Consider the following 15,657-nt stretch of genomic DNA (forward strand, 5'->3'; position numbering starts at 1 on the left):
ATGTCGGATTTACTCACTGTGTGGAATCTGTAACCCAAGTAAAGTTTTTTAGCTTGTTTGCCTTTAAGGCATTTAATTAATACTTAGCACATCTAATTTACTGACCAATTAAGGGTTTTAAATGTAGTAGGTTGGACTGCATTGTATGTATTCTGAAGAAGTCTGCTTATGAAGCAGACAAAAAGTGCTTCAATAAACTATGGTGACTGCATTTAATTCCTGGTGGGCTCTGAGTGGTCACTGACCGTTTCTACAGTACCTCATTTTTGCTTTGGACTTTCTCAGCTGGTTCTCTGTGTTTTTTGTATGGGGAATGTCAAGTGTAGTCCCTATGTGTATTACCTGTGTAATGCCTTACTGCGGCGGTGTAATTCCACCGGGTTTGCAGTTATGGGTGCCATCTTGGTCGTACGCTTGTCCATCCATGTGAATTGCCTACTGGACACTGGTATAGGGCTGTACACATTTCACACCTGCATTTAGCATTCTCCGGTGGATGCTTTGCATTATTAGTGGGGAGTAAGGCAGGTACTACGCCCATATCCCTCCCATGGGGCGGGACAACGGATTATCTGCCAGACAACACAGAGCCCCATTTCTGCATACCCAAGATCCCATGGCTGCAACCCTCGACAGTACCCATTACACATCCTTCATGCGTGCAGGACTGGGATGTGGATGCACATGTATGGACACGTCGATCTGGGTATTTCTGTTCATATGTCCTGCATTTCATGGACACTTGTCATCAACCTTAAACACGCTTTTGGTGCATATGTCTAACTGTGCCGTAGTCACAGCTATAGCATCGTCTGTTGTTCGGAGACGGCTGGAGTGAGTTCTGTGAGAAGGTATTTTTGGGTCCTTCAATGGACACCAATGTGCATATGTAAAGTTAGATGTTGCTGGACTGTGTCCAACTGGCCAGTGCTTTTGACTGCTGCTGTATGTTCCCTAATCGCGGATGTCTGTTTGACTACCCATTCTTCGTGGTGCTACGTAACCAGGTGATTTAGAACTGTGAACAAATGGTGTACATCCAAAGATGCAGGTTAGCAACTGCTTCAAATAAACCTCAGATGTCCCAATAGGACATATCCGTCACTGTATTTTCAACATAACACCACCGGAACATGTTGATCCCCTATGTATTCATTGAAGCATGTTTTCTTCATAGGTGGGAACGCCATAGTTTACATATCCTAGTTGACGTTGTTGGTGTGCCATTAGTATGTGTTCCACAGGTCGCCCATCTGTTCCGCAGTATGGTAGCGAGTGCTCCCCATTTTGTTGCTGGCAGATTGAGTGCTGTGTACGCCGGTGTTTGCATGGCGGTCCAACTTTGTATGGGGAATGTCAACTGTAGTCCCTATGTATATTTCCTGTGTTATGCCTTACCGCGGCTGTGTAATTCCACCGGGTTTGCAGTTGTGGGTGCCATCTTGGTCGTACGCTTGTCCATCCATGAGAATTGCCTACTGGACACTGGTATAGGGCTGTACACATTTCACACCTGCATTTAGCATTCTCCGGTGGATGCTTTGCATTATTAGTGGGGAGTAAGGCAGGTGCTACGCCCACATCCCTCCCACGGGGCGGGACAAAGGATTACCTGACAAACGACACCGAGCCCTGTATCTTCATACCCAGGATCCCTTGACTGCAACAGTCGACAGTACCCATTACACATCCTTCATGTGTGCGGGACTGTGATGTGGACGCACTTCTATGGACTCGGAACCCTGGGGATTTCTGTGCATATGTGCTGCATTTCATGGACAGCTATCATCAACATTGAACACGCTTGGGGTGCATATGTGTAGCTGTGACGTGGTCACGACAATCGTTTCACGTGGGTGATGACGGAGGCTGGCACGCATTCCGTACGGGAAATTTTTGGGTCCTACAATGGACACCAATGTGCATATGTAAAGTGTAGAGCTTGTCGGACTGTGTCCGTGTGGTCAGTGGGTTTGACTGCTGCTGTGTGTTCACCAATCGCGGATGTCTGCTTGACTACCCATAGTGTGTAGTGCTACAGAAACCATGTTTTCCGAGACCGGAACCAAATGGTGTACATCCAATGTTGCAGGTTAACAACCTCTTTAATTAATCCCCAGAGGTCCCGGTTGGGAAGTATCGCCACTTTATTGTCGGAACGACACCTCCAGCCTAGGTAAATCACGGGCACTTTAGCCCGGTCTTACCGGCCATTTGCAAGTGTAATTAGCAGACACGTGTCAATACATGTATGATAATACATATTGTCATGCCGAAGTTAATCTATGTTATTTGGACAATGGCTTCTGCTATTGACATCCGTTGCTGTGGGTGTTGCCGGTTACCATACACATGGCTTTCTCAAAGGCAGAATTCACAATTCTGAACACTACTGTGGTCTCCTTTAAGGACCCTGAGCCAGTGGTCAACAGTACTGCAGCCACTGCATCACTTACATATGCCGTCTACCGGTACCTACAGGACTGCATGGATCAGGCATTCCCTTACCCAACTGTGGTTCATTGTACCAATGCCAAGCATCCAGTGTGGTGTACCCCAGCAATACACAAGCTGTACAACGAGAGGAGGTGGCTACTACAAGGCGGAGCAGACACCTTGTGAGGTATGACATCCTTGGTCATTATATGTGTAGAGCTACAGGCTGTCATGACATGGTCCGGGGCACGTTCCACAGATATATCTACATGGACCTGGCTGACAATCATACAGCCTTCATTTGCTATGCTGGACACCTGGGAGGTCACTCCCACATATGCTCTGACTGGGTTCACGATGATGTGGAGTTTACTCAACATACACACATTGCCAAAATACGGGCTGACAGGTTCGGTGAGGACATCTCCACACCCTCCCCCCCACATGACGAGATGTCTGTACTGGTGGTTTGTGGTCCCCAAATGTTCTGTGACGCACGGGTGGGACATGCTCTCTCCAGGGTAGTGAACATAGCATCCATGGGACCAGCTGGTGACCCGACTGTGTACTCCACGATCTCATTGAGGAATTAGACCCACAGTTAGGACAGCTGTTTCTTTGTAGCCTCACCTCGGGTAACGTACCCGGGTTGTGTCGCACGGCGACTGTGGTCCCACGTCACAGGGCCAATGCCTCCACTGACCCTGGTTATTACTGTCCCATTACCATGAGGAGACCTATCTGCAAAGACATGGGAAGGGATCATACTGCGGCTCGTAGATGAAGCCACTGGATTAGTAGGTTTCTCGACTGTGTTCCCACTTCTTCGAGCTATATGTCTTATAGTTCGTTTCGTACCCAGAGGCAATTGTGCAGTATGTCATGTGACTGGAGCCAGATAACCCAAAAAACAACTGCCGGACCAATTCTCAGGTAACCATTGATATGCTTTTTTCCCACAAACAAAATAACAATATTCTACTTTACTACTGATGCGGGTTAACTCTGCATGTAACATTTTCCTGTCTATAACAGAGGACTGTTTATACAATTCAGGATGTTTCTGCACATCTTTCCACGTTGTTCTCATGAAGCTTCAATACAAATCATGAATGGTGCTACAACTAGTACTGTGATCTTTGGCTGTTATATGACATTTGTAAGACACAGTTATGTTACAAATACTCCCACCAACTTGAACTGTATCATGTTTATGAAAACAAACAATTCCTTTTTGTGTAACAGGTAAGTACAGTGCCACTTTGTCCTGTGATCTCACAGAACCTGTATCAAAGTGTAAATATTCACAAGTCTCAATCTATCTCCAAGGGGACAACATACATCGGAAGTCCTCCATATGATGTAGGTATGGCAGTACAAACACAGCAATTTAAAATGTTCATAGTCTGTACATGCACACGCGTCATGCCTAGGTATGTGTTGAAGTTTGGATGCCACTCTGTGGCCAGTTCATCACGTATCAGTATTTCTATGTGTGTAGTTATATGCAGGTAAGGTCCCAGCAAATGTAAAGTCAACACAAACATGGTTAATAGGTGTACGATCAGTAGGACAGTAAACCAAATGTCTTTGGGGTTGCTTTGGATTGTTATACAGTCTGGCCCGGGTGATTCAGTCTCTATGGTATATCAGCTACAAGATGTAAATCAGACTTGATATCCTTTACCGGTTTGAAAAATGTGAGATGAACCCAGGACGACCTCTCCGCAAACTTTACTGCAGTAGGCGTTGCCAACAGTACCTGGTACAGACCTTCACACGTTGGACTCGGCAATTATCTTATTTGGATAACAGTGAAATACACACAGGATACTGGAGTCAGCTATGCGTCCGGCTTCGCTTGCTCTTTATCTGTAAAAGACTTTAACTGCAAAACAGTGTTATTGGTTAACAATCCTCTCATGTCACCTGCTAATGAGCCATCGACCTCCAGCTCTGCAGGCATGACAGCTTTCCACTCTGGCACATGATATGCCATTCCAAATACTACTTCGAAGGGGTCAAACACTTTACATTTGGAACTGTTGTCATGCTCAGCAATGCTAGAGGTAGACAGCAAATGCAACTCGTCTGGGTGTCACCCACCAACCTCCTCAACTTATTTCTCAGGATCCCATTGTACCGCGCACCAGTCATGCTGACTGTGGGTTGTACATGCAATTTATATTCATGGAAATACCAAATAATCCCCCAGGTTGCTGGATTGTCTGGTTCACAAAATGTGTTCTATTGTCACTGTAGCTTCTTTACAGTATGCCAGATCTAGGGATACTTTATTTTACTGGGACCTTTGCCACTGCTGCTGCATCCGGATTCCTGGTTGGGAATGCTTCTACCCATTTTGATAATATATCTATAATCACTAAACAGTATTTCTTCCCTTCACATTTATTCAGCTGTATAAACTCCATACAAATAGTATGGAACGGTTATGGTGGTGTAGGGAAACCCACTCCCTTCGGTTTAAATGCTCCCTGTGCATGATGTCTACTGCAAACGTGACACGCTGCTCATGATGTTTGTATGTGGTTCTTAATTCCGTATGTTAGGAATATTCTGTTAACCAACTGTACCATCCCCCCTGTTGAGACATGGCTCTACCCATGGCTCAACAAAGCCGCATATCTGAATACATTAGACGTTAATATTGGCTTTCTCACTGTGGATATGTACAGTCCGTCTTCAAGGATTGCTCCTCGTCATACCCACGTCTGCTTTTCTGCTTTCGTAGTTGATGTTTGCATTGTTTGTAACATTTCTACATCTAGAATGTCTGAGGATTGTCATTCCTCATTCAAAAGACACTTTCCAACTGTGAGGCTGCTTGTTTTGCAGCTGCATCAGCTCGTGCCTTACCTTTCCTACTGTTATCCTGTTGCTTTGTATGAGCTGCACATTTACAATTAGCTACTTTAGTGGGTAACTGAATGGAATCTAATGCATTCAAGATCAATTGCGCATGATTAATCGGTTTACCGGTGGATGTTATCATTCCCCATTCTTCCACTGCTGCTCATAAACATGCACTGTACAGACAACATACTGACTATCGGTATAAATGTCCACACATCAGTTTTTCGCTAGAGTACAAGCACGCGTTAAAGCTATCGATTCTGCTGCTTGAGCAGACACGTTATGCTGCAGGGGTTGGGCTTCTACAATCTCATTATCAATAACTACTGCATAACCTACTTGATTCTTTCCTGTAGGACTCTTTCTACATGATCCGTACACATAAACTGTCACCTCTGCATCATCTAAGAGTATATCAGTGATATCCTGTCTGTGTGGAGTTATTTCCTCCATTTCATATAGGCAACTGTGTGGTGTGCCATACACAGGTGTCGGACGTGACGTTGATAGGTTTAATGTTGTACAACGTTCAATCACCATATGAGGTTGACTCAGGGGTATGGTCAAACAAGACAGATGTCTAGCACGGGTCAGGAATGCTATTTCCTCTTGCAGCAGAATGATCGCAACTGCATGAGACACTCTCCCAGTGAGAGGGTGGAATAATAACATTAAGGCCGAGGCCTGTACTGCCATGGGTGCTGCAACAACTGCCTGTACACAATGTGGCACTGACCATGCCACAGTGTCCAACTGCGATGAGTAGTAAGCTATGGGGCGTTGCTTACTTCCATGCTGTTGCATCAGGACTGACGTCATATATCCCTGCTTACAATCTACAGTCTGACAACATCTGTTATGATTATTCGGGAGACCTAATACAGATGTTGAAGCTATCAATCGTTTTAGTCTGAAGAAAGCTGTTTCTGCTACTGGAATCCAGTGTAGTATATGTTGTGCTGCCATAGGTGTATTAAAGATTAAAGCAGACAATAGAGCAGATTCCAAAGCATTGTTTGGTAACCAGCTTTGACAAATGTTAGTCGGCCCAGGAAGGACATCATTCCCTTCTTGGTAGTTGGCTTGGGTGCTTGTGAAATTGCTGCCTTCCTATCGTCATGTAATGTTCTACCCTCCTTGGATACCGCATATCCCAGGTACTTGACCTGTATTCTCTGTAGTTGCAATTTATGCTTGCTTAATTTATGTCCCTGTTCTGCTGAATATTTCAATAATGCTATTGTATCTTCCCTACATTGCTGCTGGGTATGGGCCGCAAGCAGAATATCATCCACATAAAGTAGAACTTGACTGGCCCCGGGTGGAGTAAACACCGGAATGTTGCTAGCCATCTCCTGTGCGAATATCGTTGTACTTTCACAGTATCCCTGCGATAGCCGGGTATGGCTGTATCTGTTACCCTGAATGTAAATTCAAAACAATACGGACTATCTGGATGTATAGGTATTGAAAAGGAAGCATAGCTTATATGTACCACGGTAAGATACTTCTGTGGCGGGTTCATAGCATTCAATATAGTGTGTGGGTCTGGCATCATCGGTACCCTAGGTATTATTACATGATTTACAGCTTGTAAATCCTGTACCATCCGCCATTCCCCCTTTGCTTTTCTATCAGAGGATACAGGGGTATTGCATGGTGAATAGTGATTACTTTGTAGATGGGGAATTCCCTCTGTGACTTTACAGATATCTTCTGGTGTCCACGGTCTATACACTAAGGGAGTTGGGTCCTGGCCTTCCTGTCCTGCATGAGGGTTCGGTACTTCAATTAATTGACAGATATCCTCACTCTGTTCTACTGACTGTCTTCTTACTTGAGTGTCCCTAGGTATGTTACGAGTTCGGGATGTGGTTTCAATAGCTTCTCTTACATTTGGTCGTTGTGATACCTCTGTTGCCACAGGATAACGTGGGGGGGGGACTAGCCTGCCCTCCCGCTTCATTCCCTGGATGTGGTATCGGAGGTGGTAGGGGGGGGGGCTGTCGCTACTACTGTATTATTATCTTCTTTGTGTACGTATGATGCTTTCGCATTTCTAGTGTTCTGTTCCCTTCGGTTCACTACCTCAATCCACCTATGTGCTTGACGGATACCCAATTGTCGCTGTTTTTTCGCCTGCACATCTTAGGGTTGCCACCTTTTCAAATGCACAAAGTGGGACATTAGTGTTAGGAACGTGTAATTTGGCAGGGCAAAACATACCCACGGCCAGTACAAAGGACAGCAATTCACATTTTGCCAGGAGAGCAACCTATTCTTGTAGCATTTGAGTTGCTTATTCTGTTTATTATGATATTTTGGTGTTTCAGATACAAAATTACTGTTTTATGCTACCATTTAAGAAGATATCTGAGAAATCTTTGTCCTAAGATATCAGGACATTTGCCATTTGTTCAGTTTGTTTGCAGGACACAACTGGCCAAGAGGGACTGTCCCTCACAAAGTGGGACAGGTGGTTACCCTAGAACATCTGCATCACATTTTCAGTGATTCCAATGTTTCAGTAACGATATTTTGTCTAATATACCATCAATGTCATATTTATTACCCCATTTTGCAGAATATCTCACATTATGTGCTCTCTGCAATTGCATATACTTCACGTCACCCGTCAAACGCGGATCACATGATCTGTTTGTGCACTAATCTCCCATATCCTCTACACGACTGTTACGTAACCCTTCTCTCGTACCACGTGGTATCTCCTTCCCTGTATCCACTGTAGTGTCTACAATGACTATTTACTCTACTCTGTGTTCCCCTGATCTATGTCCAGATTTAAAACTACTTGGATTGGTCTTCGACCTGCTATCACAACTGTTAACAGAAACACAATGTAGTCTGGTCCCTGATCTACAATAGAGACAAAGAGGCAAACCCTCTTTACCTGAACCTCCTGTTTATGACTGCACGTTTTCTTCTTGGGATCCAGTTTTCCGCTTTTCAGCCACAGATCAGACAGTGGACAGCCTCTTTACACACAACAATTCAGTCGGAGGTCTTTTCACTCAAGAAGAACCATTTAGGCAAATTCTCCTGCGCAGATGTCTAACCACCCATGCACTCTGACCTGTAGCTTACCAAGGGAATTCCGGCTAAGAACGACCACAATGTCAAATAAGTTGTTAAAACCAGACTGTAGAAATCAGTAGGCTTTTCTAAGTGACAGTCAATAACACAGGAAGCTCGGGTTCACAACGTTTTAGTAGTGTACACAGGCAGGCAAAATAATATACAGTCCAAGTATGGGAGTTTTGTCTGACTCTATACAGTAAGCAATTTCTTTATATAGTGTTTACAATCAGCTTTTGCCCACCTTACTGACGTGGTCGGTCACAGGGCATTTCCATCACTATGGTCCGCAATATTCTATACATACGTGGGTGCTGAGGTCGTGCTTTTAAAATGTTTTCCCATGAGAATAACAAAGCCTTGCAAGGCACCTGGTCAATTACAGTGTCCTTCTGTAATTGTAGCTGTTTCAAGGACCCTGGACTGTTCCGATACAATAGTCAGTTCATTTCTTAATACGTTCCTTTGTCTCTCTGGTAAGGAGTTGTACTCTTATCTTCGATAGAGCTCACAAGGCCATCCTCCTCAGGGGAAGGGGAGATGTTATGCATGTACATACATTTATTTTTCTGTAACCCAGCAGATAATTAATGCTGAGAGACATAAGCCTGCTGTACTGGTTACTGCCAGGGTCAGAGTTCGATCACACTACAGCTATGCTTCACCAATTACATGCATGATCATTTCTACTGCCATATTATACGGTACAATTCAATGCATTATATAGTATTTTGCTTCTAAACTGGCACTTCATATGTGTTTCTATATATATTTTTCTAACAACATCCATCCGGCCATATGCATGTTGTTCCGTCCTTTACATTGACCGTGTGTATTTGGCCGTCCGGCAACGCTACTCTCCACATGTGATGTCCCACCTTCCCTTTCTGTGCCTGTGGCACCCTGTTAGGACGTCCTGTTTGGTAGGCACATGTTCTGCTATATGTGTTTGACTTCTCTGCATAGCTAATCATCGATGCGGTGGTTCAACAACCCGACTTGTCCACATGTGTACAGTTATGTGCACCGTGGCGTGTGCAAACCTATATGGTTTGGATGGGTACATACCACATGCGGGATGTACACATTCTGCAGACATATTCACATGCAGCCATTTCCATATCTGTACCTGAGGTGGGTTGGTGACATGTGGGGTACATATTTGCCCGCATGGCACTGCCTAACACAATACTTCTTACCACATTTCAGGTATGCCCATTGTGTGTAGGTGTGTGGCTGCACAAGGATGCTAGCTGGTTTGGGTGCACAGGCGTACATGGGTGGGACTTACATGCTACAATGGGGCTATTGTGTATTACATCTGCATGCATGGGTTCTGTTTCTGGATATTACACTTAGACATACGCTGTCCTGTGTATGCGACAAACACGTTGCTGGGTGTGGGACATATTGCTATGCACATGTTTGCCTGTGTTTAGGGTATCTTGGTTCCTTCCTGTTGTTATGTTGACACAGCTACCCGGCTCTGTACTCTCACTACTGCTTGTGACCATTATGGTTGACACCTTTTCCAATGCCCATAGTGGGACATCTTTTGTGGAAACATCGGATTTTGCAGGACAACACATACCCACAGCAAGTGGAGTTGACAGAACTTCACTTGTTTGCCATAATATACGCTTATTCTGTTAGCATTTGGGTTCCTTATTCAGTTTCTTATGCCATGTATGTGTTTCATATACAAAATATATGTTTTATGCTACTATTACAGGTATATTGCGGGAATATTTTTGGCAGGAAATCTCAGGTCATTTGCCAGTTTTTCGATTTTTGGCGGGACACAACTGTCCAATGAGGGACTGTCCATAGCAAAGTGGGACAGCTGGTAACCCTGGTGACCATGCCCATGTCACTACTGGGGTTGCCACCTTTTCCAGTGGCCAAGGTGGGACATTTTCGGGACTCACATCAGATTTTACAGGCCGACACATACCCACGATCACTATATAGCATAGAACTTCACTTGTTTGCCTAAATAAAAGCTTATTGTTGTAGCAGTTTGGTTGCTTATTCTGTTTCTTGTGACATTTAGGTATTTCAGTTACGGAAATAACCATTTCATGCAACCATTACATTAAATACGGGATATCATTATGTCCTACAATCTTAGCACATTTGCCGTTTTAATATTTTTATCGGGACACAACTGCCCATAGAGGGACTGCCCTCGCAAAGTGGGACAGGTGGTAACCTTAGTCGCTACTCCTATGTCGGTGCGGCGCGCTGACATGCTGCGGTACACCTTCTCTGGGTATGCACACTGACGGTGCATTGCGGGACAAACACGGTGTTACGCGTATCCTTTGTTCCTTGGACGGGTACACTTAGGGCTTCGTGGGTTGTATTTGCTTCTCCGTTTTGTTGGAACGGGTACTATGTTGCATACTCTACGTGCGTTTCATTCTGCACGGGCCCTGGCTGCTGCCATTACTATTATGGGCGGACCGTGGCAGTCAGCACATTAGGTTGCTCATCGCCTGCCGGCTTAGCCACGCCTCCGGACGCATCCTACTTGGGCTCGCTCACGTACACTACGCACGTGTCTGTGGTTGCGGCGCGCTCTCATTACTATGCATATGGTGCTACTACGCCGACTATTCACTGCACCGCCAGCGCAGGCCTTACACCGGCCTTGCGCCGAGCTTCATGAATCCCGGGGAGAATGTACAACATTTTTCTGTGTAATTCAGTAGAAGACTCCTTCTTTTTCTTTACCTTTTATAAATAATTAAGCAATGCCTGTTTGCCTGTTTTCCACCTGACAGCATTCTTACCCTGAGACTTCAGAACCTTTTTGTAGTTATGTAATTTAGGTGATCTTAATCTTTCTAAACAGCAAAATTACAGAAAATGAATAATTCCCGTTTGCAGTTCAGTTTCATCTGCATTTACATGCTATGTGCTGCTGGCATAATTACCTTTGCAGGTAACGCATTTACTTTTTAATTTTTATTTATAGCAAAATCATGACATTTTTACAATTGGGCTCAATTTTCAGTATAAATAAGTTTACATGTTACAATATCTCAATTAACAGAAATAGCGTTTTTACATCATCGTGGAACAGAGTAGAGCAAACAGAGGACATCTAACAACAATGAATTATATAAGACTGTTCTCTTCATTCAGTGCTAAATAGAAAAAAGCTGGTACTTAGTATCCATTGCAGACTAAGATGTATTTAGTGGTATGTCATATAGTACTGAAAATTGTAGTTTGCCCAAAAAATAAGCAGAAGTCTAAATGTCACGATAATTAACAAAAGTAGTAACGTTCATTTAATATGCATCAGGGTATGCTAGGATATGCATTTCTGAAAATCTCTTATATTTTATGAAAACAAGTATGGCACATGGAAATTTGCATGACAGTTCATCTTCAATCATCATATAATTTTTTGTTAACATAGAAACACAAAACAGGCATTTAATAACTAGTACATAATGGAGACTTGCAGTATTATAAGGAATCTTCACATTACTTGTGTAATATATTGTGGAGCCAAATGCTCATTGGATGGAGTTATAGACTTATCATTCTATTTTGCTATGTTTTCTGCATTTTTCTTATGTTTCATCTCTGATATGAAAAATTTAAACTACAACAAAAAATACTAAACAAGCAAAAATTACAATGTGCCTCTGCTGCAAATACATTTCTGGTTAAAATTAAGCATTTACTATATTCCCTTCAAGATGACCTATCATGTGTGCCACACATTTAGCAGGAAAAAAAATTATGTTACTCTTTAAATCAGCAGACATTAATTGATTAAAATGTATCAGGTCTGAGATCGTACTACAGTGGGGAAAGGGCAAATTCCCAGATCTTCACTGTACTGCAGTCTCTGTGTAAGAAAGCTGGCACTGTCTGACAAAGTGATTTTTGATCAACTGCACTGGGCTTTCTTACCTATCAATGAAAGACAACATCAATGGAAAGGTGTGCTCCATCTATCTATCTATCTATCTATCTATCTATCTATCTATCTATCTATCTATCTATCTATCTATCTATCTATCTATCTATCTATCTATCTATCTATCTATCTATCTATCTATCTATCTATCTATCTATCTATCTATCTATCTATCTATCTATCTATCTATCTATCTTTCTGTCTATCTGTCTACATGTATGTATAGTCTTCATCATCACCATTTTCCACTTTTAACAAGAGGTCAGAGTGTCACGTTAGCTGTCAGCACTTTTCTCATTTCAGATCTGTTCTCCTACTTCCTTCAGTAGTCATGCCTGCCTGCCTGCCTTACATCTTCTCTCACACAATCTATCCATCTTTTGGCTGGACATCCGTATCTCCTCTTGCTTCTTCCTGTCTCTCCCAAATCATTGCTTTTCCATATAATTTTATTTGATGTACATGTGATCAACCCACTGTAATCTATTTTCCTTGACTTCTGTCATTGCAGCTAATTTATTTTTCTCACACACTTGATCACTACCACATAAAGCTTCTTCCACTTCTCTGCCTTCACTGCTCAAATTTCTGTACCATACAGAAGCACTGGCCCTACCAGTGCTTTGTACATTTCACTTTTCAACTTCATTGGCATTCTTTTCTCACACTCAATACCCCTGACATGCTATGCCATTTAGCTGCATCAAATCATAGCCTATATTTGACCTCCTCTTTCAGTCTTCCTTGACCTCAGCTACAACGCTCAGATATCTGACACTGTTAATCTGTTCCACTGTTTTCTCTTCTCTTTTAGTTTTAAGCTCTTTCAATTCTTCATTTGCTACAATGGCCACTGACCCATCTGTAGTGCCTTCACTTTTGCATTCCAGTCCCCTATCATTAGTAGAAGTTCCTGTTCAGAGTCTGCTTGTAGTAATACATCACCTGCATACAGAAGCTTTGTTGATATAACCCCTCCAACGTCTAATGCAATCCATCAACAGATTGAACAGGTGTTGGCTTAGAGCTGTGCCTTGATGCATCCCCACTACAACTAGGAACCCATCTGTGAGTCTAAACACTGCTTGTACTTTGTCTCTGAGTCCCTGAGCACAGCTTTACTATTTCTACCAATGGTTTACGGACATCAGACCATCACAGGACTGACGGAATCATTTTTCATGTCCTTGCTATTTGTTATTTCCAAATCTAGGATTGCACATTTGGACACTTTCCTCATCTCTGGCTAATTCTCCACTATCTGTCTCACTGAAAACATCATATAAGTTGCATTGCTTCCTGATATGAATCCAGACTGCTCATCGCCTATATTTCTTTGACTACACTGCATAATCATTTATGAACTTTCATGCAGTATGACCATAGTATTATACCTTTGTACTACCCATATTTGTATATTTCCCATTTGTTCTTGTATACTTGCAGTAGAATACTTTTTCTCCAATTGACTGATCCACACCTGCCTCTCCATACTGCAGTGAGTACCCTCAAGAGCTATTTTTTTCTCTACAATACCCAACACCTTTTTCTTCTGGAATGACCTTTTCTCAGGACATGGTAGAATATTAGTCATGTGATTAATAGTTAGTGGTATAGATGCTGAAAAAACACCACTGGCAGAGATGTATCTCTTTACTTGAGACACAATTACAGTTGGTGGAAAACATGCATAATTACAAGACTCCTTATAACTCTTATAAACTGGGGAAATAATTCCTCTACAAAGCCAATTTTGCTAAAGCTTGTACTCCACCCTTCTAAGTAACTGCTGGCAATCCCATATCTGTAAAGATTTCATTACTATTCATTCTTCCTTTATTGTTAGGTTAAATATTTTTTTTATGTCTAACAAAAATAATGCAGTCATTAACATTATCTTGCCAGGCCATAAACTGTCACAGATAGTTTGCAGCTCTACCTTAAAATCATCTTAAAGTACTTAACGTTTTGATCAGTGACTTTGTCTAACATTCACGTTTTCCCATACGTCATTATCAGAAGGCTTAGAATACCTCTACCATAAATGACTCAAGATTAGCATAGCCATGTTGGTTGCAATGGCAATTGCTGACACTTTCAGTGACTTGATTTTGTCCACCAAATCCACATATTTTCTTTGTGGGATTTCATCAATTTTGTGTTCAGGGTCTGGGATCTACAGGTTATTCTCTACAACAGATGACACAAAAGGATGAAGTATCAATGGTTGACAGGTATGCCTTTCAGTACCTGTGTGACATATCCTGGCTCAAGCACCATTTTACTTTGAGATGACATGGCAGTTTCCTTACAGGGGATTAGATAGATAGATGTGATAAAAAGCAATGCGTGGTATTAGAACAGACCAGGATCTATTATGCACTATTGGGGATAACAAACTAAAAAAACAGGCAGAAAGACTTAGAAGATACGAAGATAAATATAAGGAAAAAACACAAAATAAACAAATTATTAATAACCCAAAAAAGTTTTATAGAGAATTGGGAAATAAGGTAAAAGGAACAGATAGACCGCCAAAAAAAGAGGAAGTAGATACATTTTGGAGAAGTATCTATGAAGATCATGTGAAACATAAAGATGTTAAATGGATAGAAGTAAAAGAGAAAATAAGAAATTTAAAGGTACAGGATATGAAATGGGATGAAATAACAACTAGAGAGATTGAAATAAAGTTCAGAAAAGCATCTAACTGGAAAACCCCAGGCCCAGATCCAGTACCTACCTTTTGGCTTAAAGTAATAACTTTTTTGCATGATGATTTAGCCATGAGTAAGAACTATTTATATATGCACCGCAAACACATGCCACACTGGTTAACAACAGGAGGAAACAATGCTCTTACTTAAGAGTGAACCTGCAAGCTACCCTAAAAATTATAGACCAATAACTAGTCTTCTGATAACATAAAAACTACAGACAGCAATTGACACTGACAGTTTATAGTCATTTAGAAGAAAACTCAATTATGGCAGTAGAACAAAAGGACAGTAACAGAAAAAGTCATACAGAACAAAGGATCATCTGTTGTTAAAGTCATAGTGGAGAATTGTAAGAAGGGGAAGAACCTAAGTATGGCATGGATTGACTACAAAAAAGCATTTGATAGTATCCCATATTCATGGATAAAAGAGTGCTTAAAAATGTGTAAGATACACCCTACACTGATTGATTATATTACAGTAACCAAGAAACAGTGGCAGACCACTTTGCAATTAAGTCATGATAAAGGACAGATTATTGTCCCAGGGATAAAAATTCAAAGGGGGATATTCCAGGGTGACTCTCTGTCA

The sequence above is a fragment of the Protopterus annectens genome, chromosome 4.part1 (genome assembly GCF_019279795.1).
Source record: "Protopterus annectens isolate FY-2018-M chromosome 4.part1, PAN1.0, whole genome shotgun sequence".
In the NCBI taxonomy this organism is placed as follows: domain Eukaryota; kingdom Metazoa; phylum Chordata; order Ceratodontiformes; family Protopteridae; genus Protopterus; species Protopterus annectens.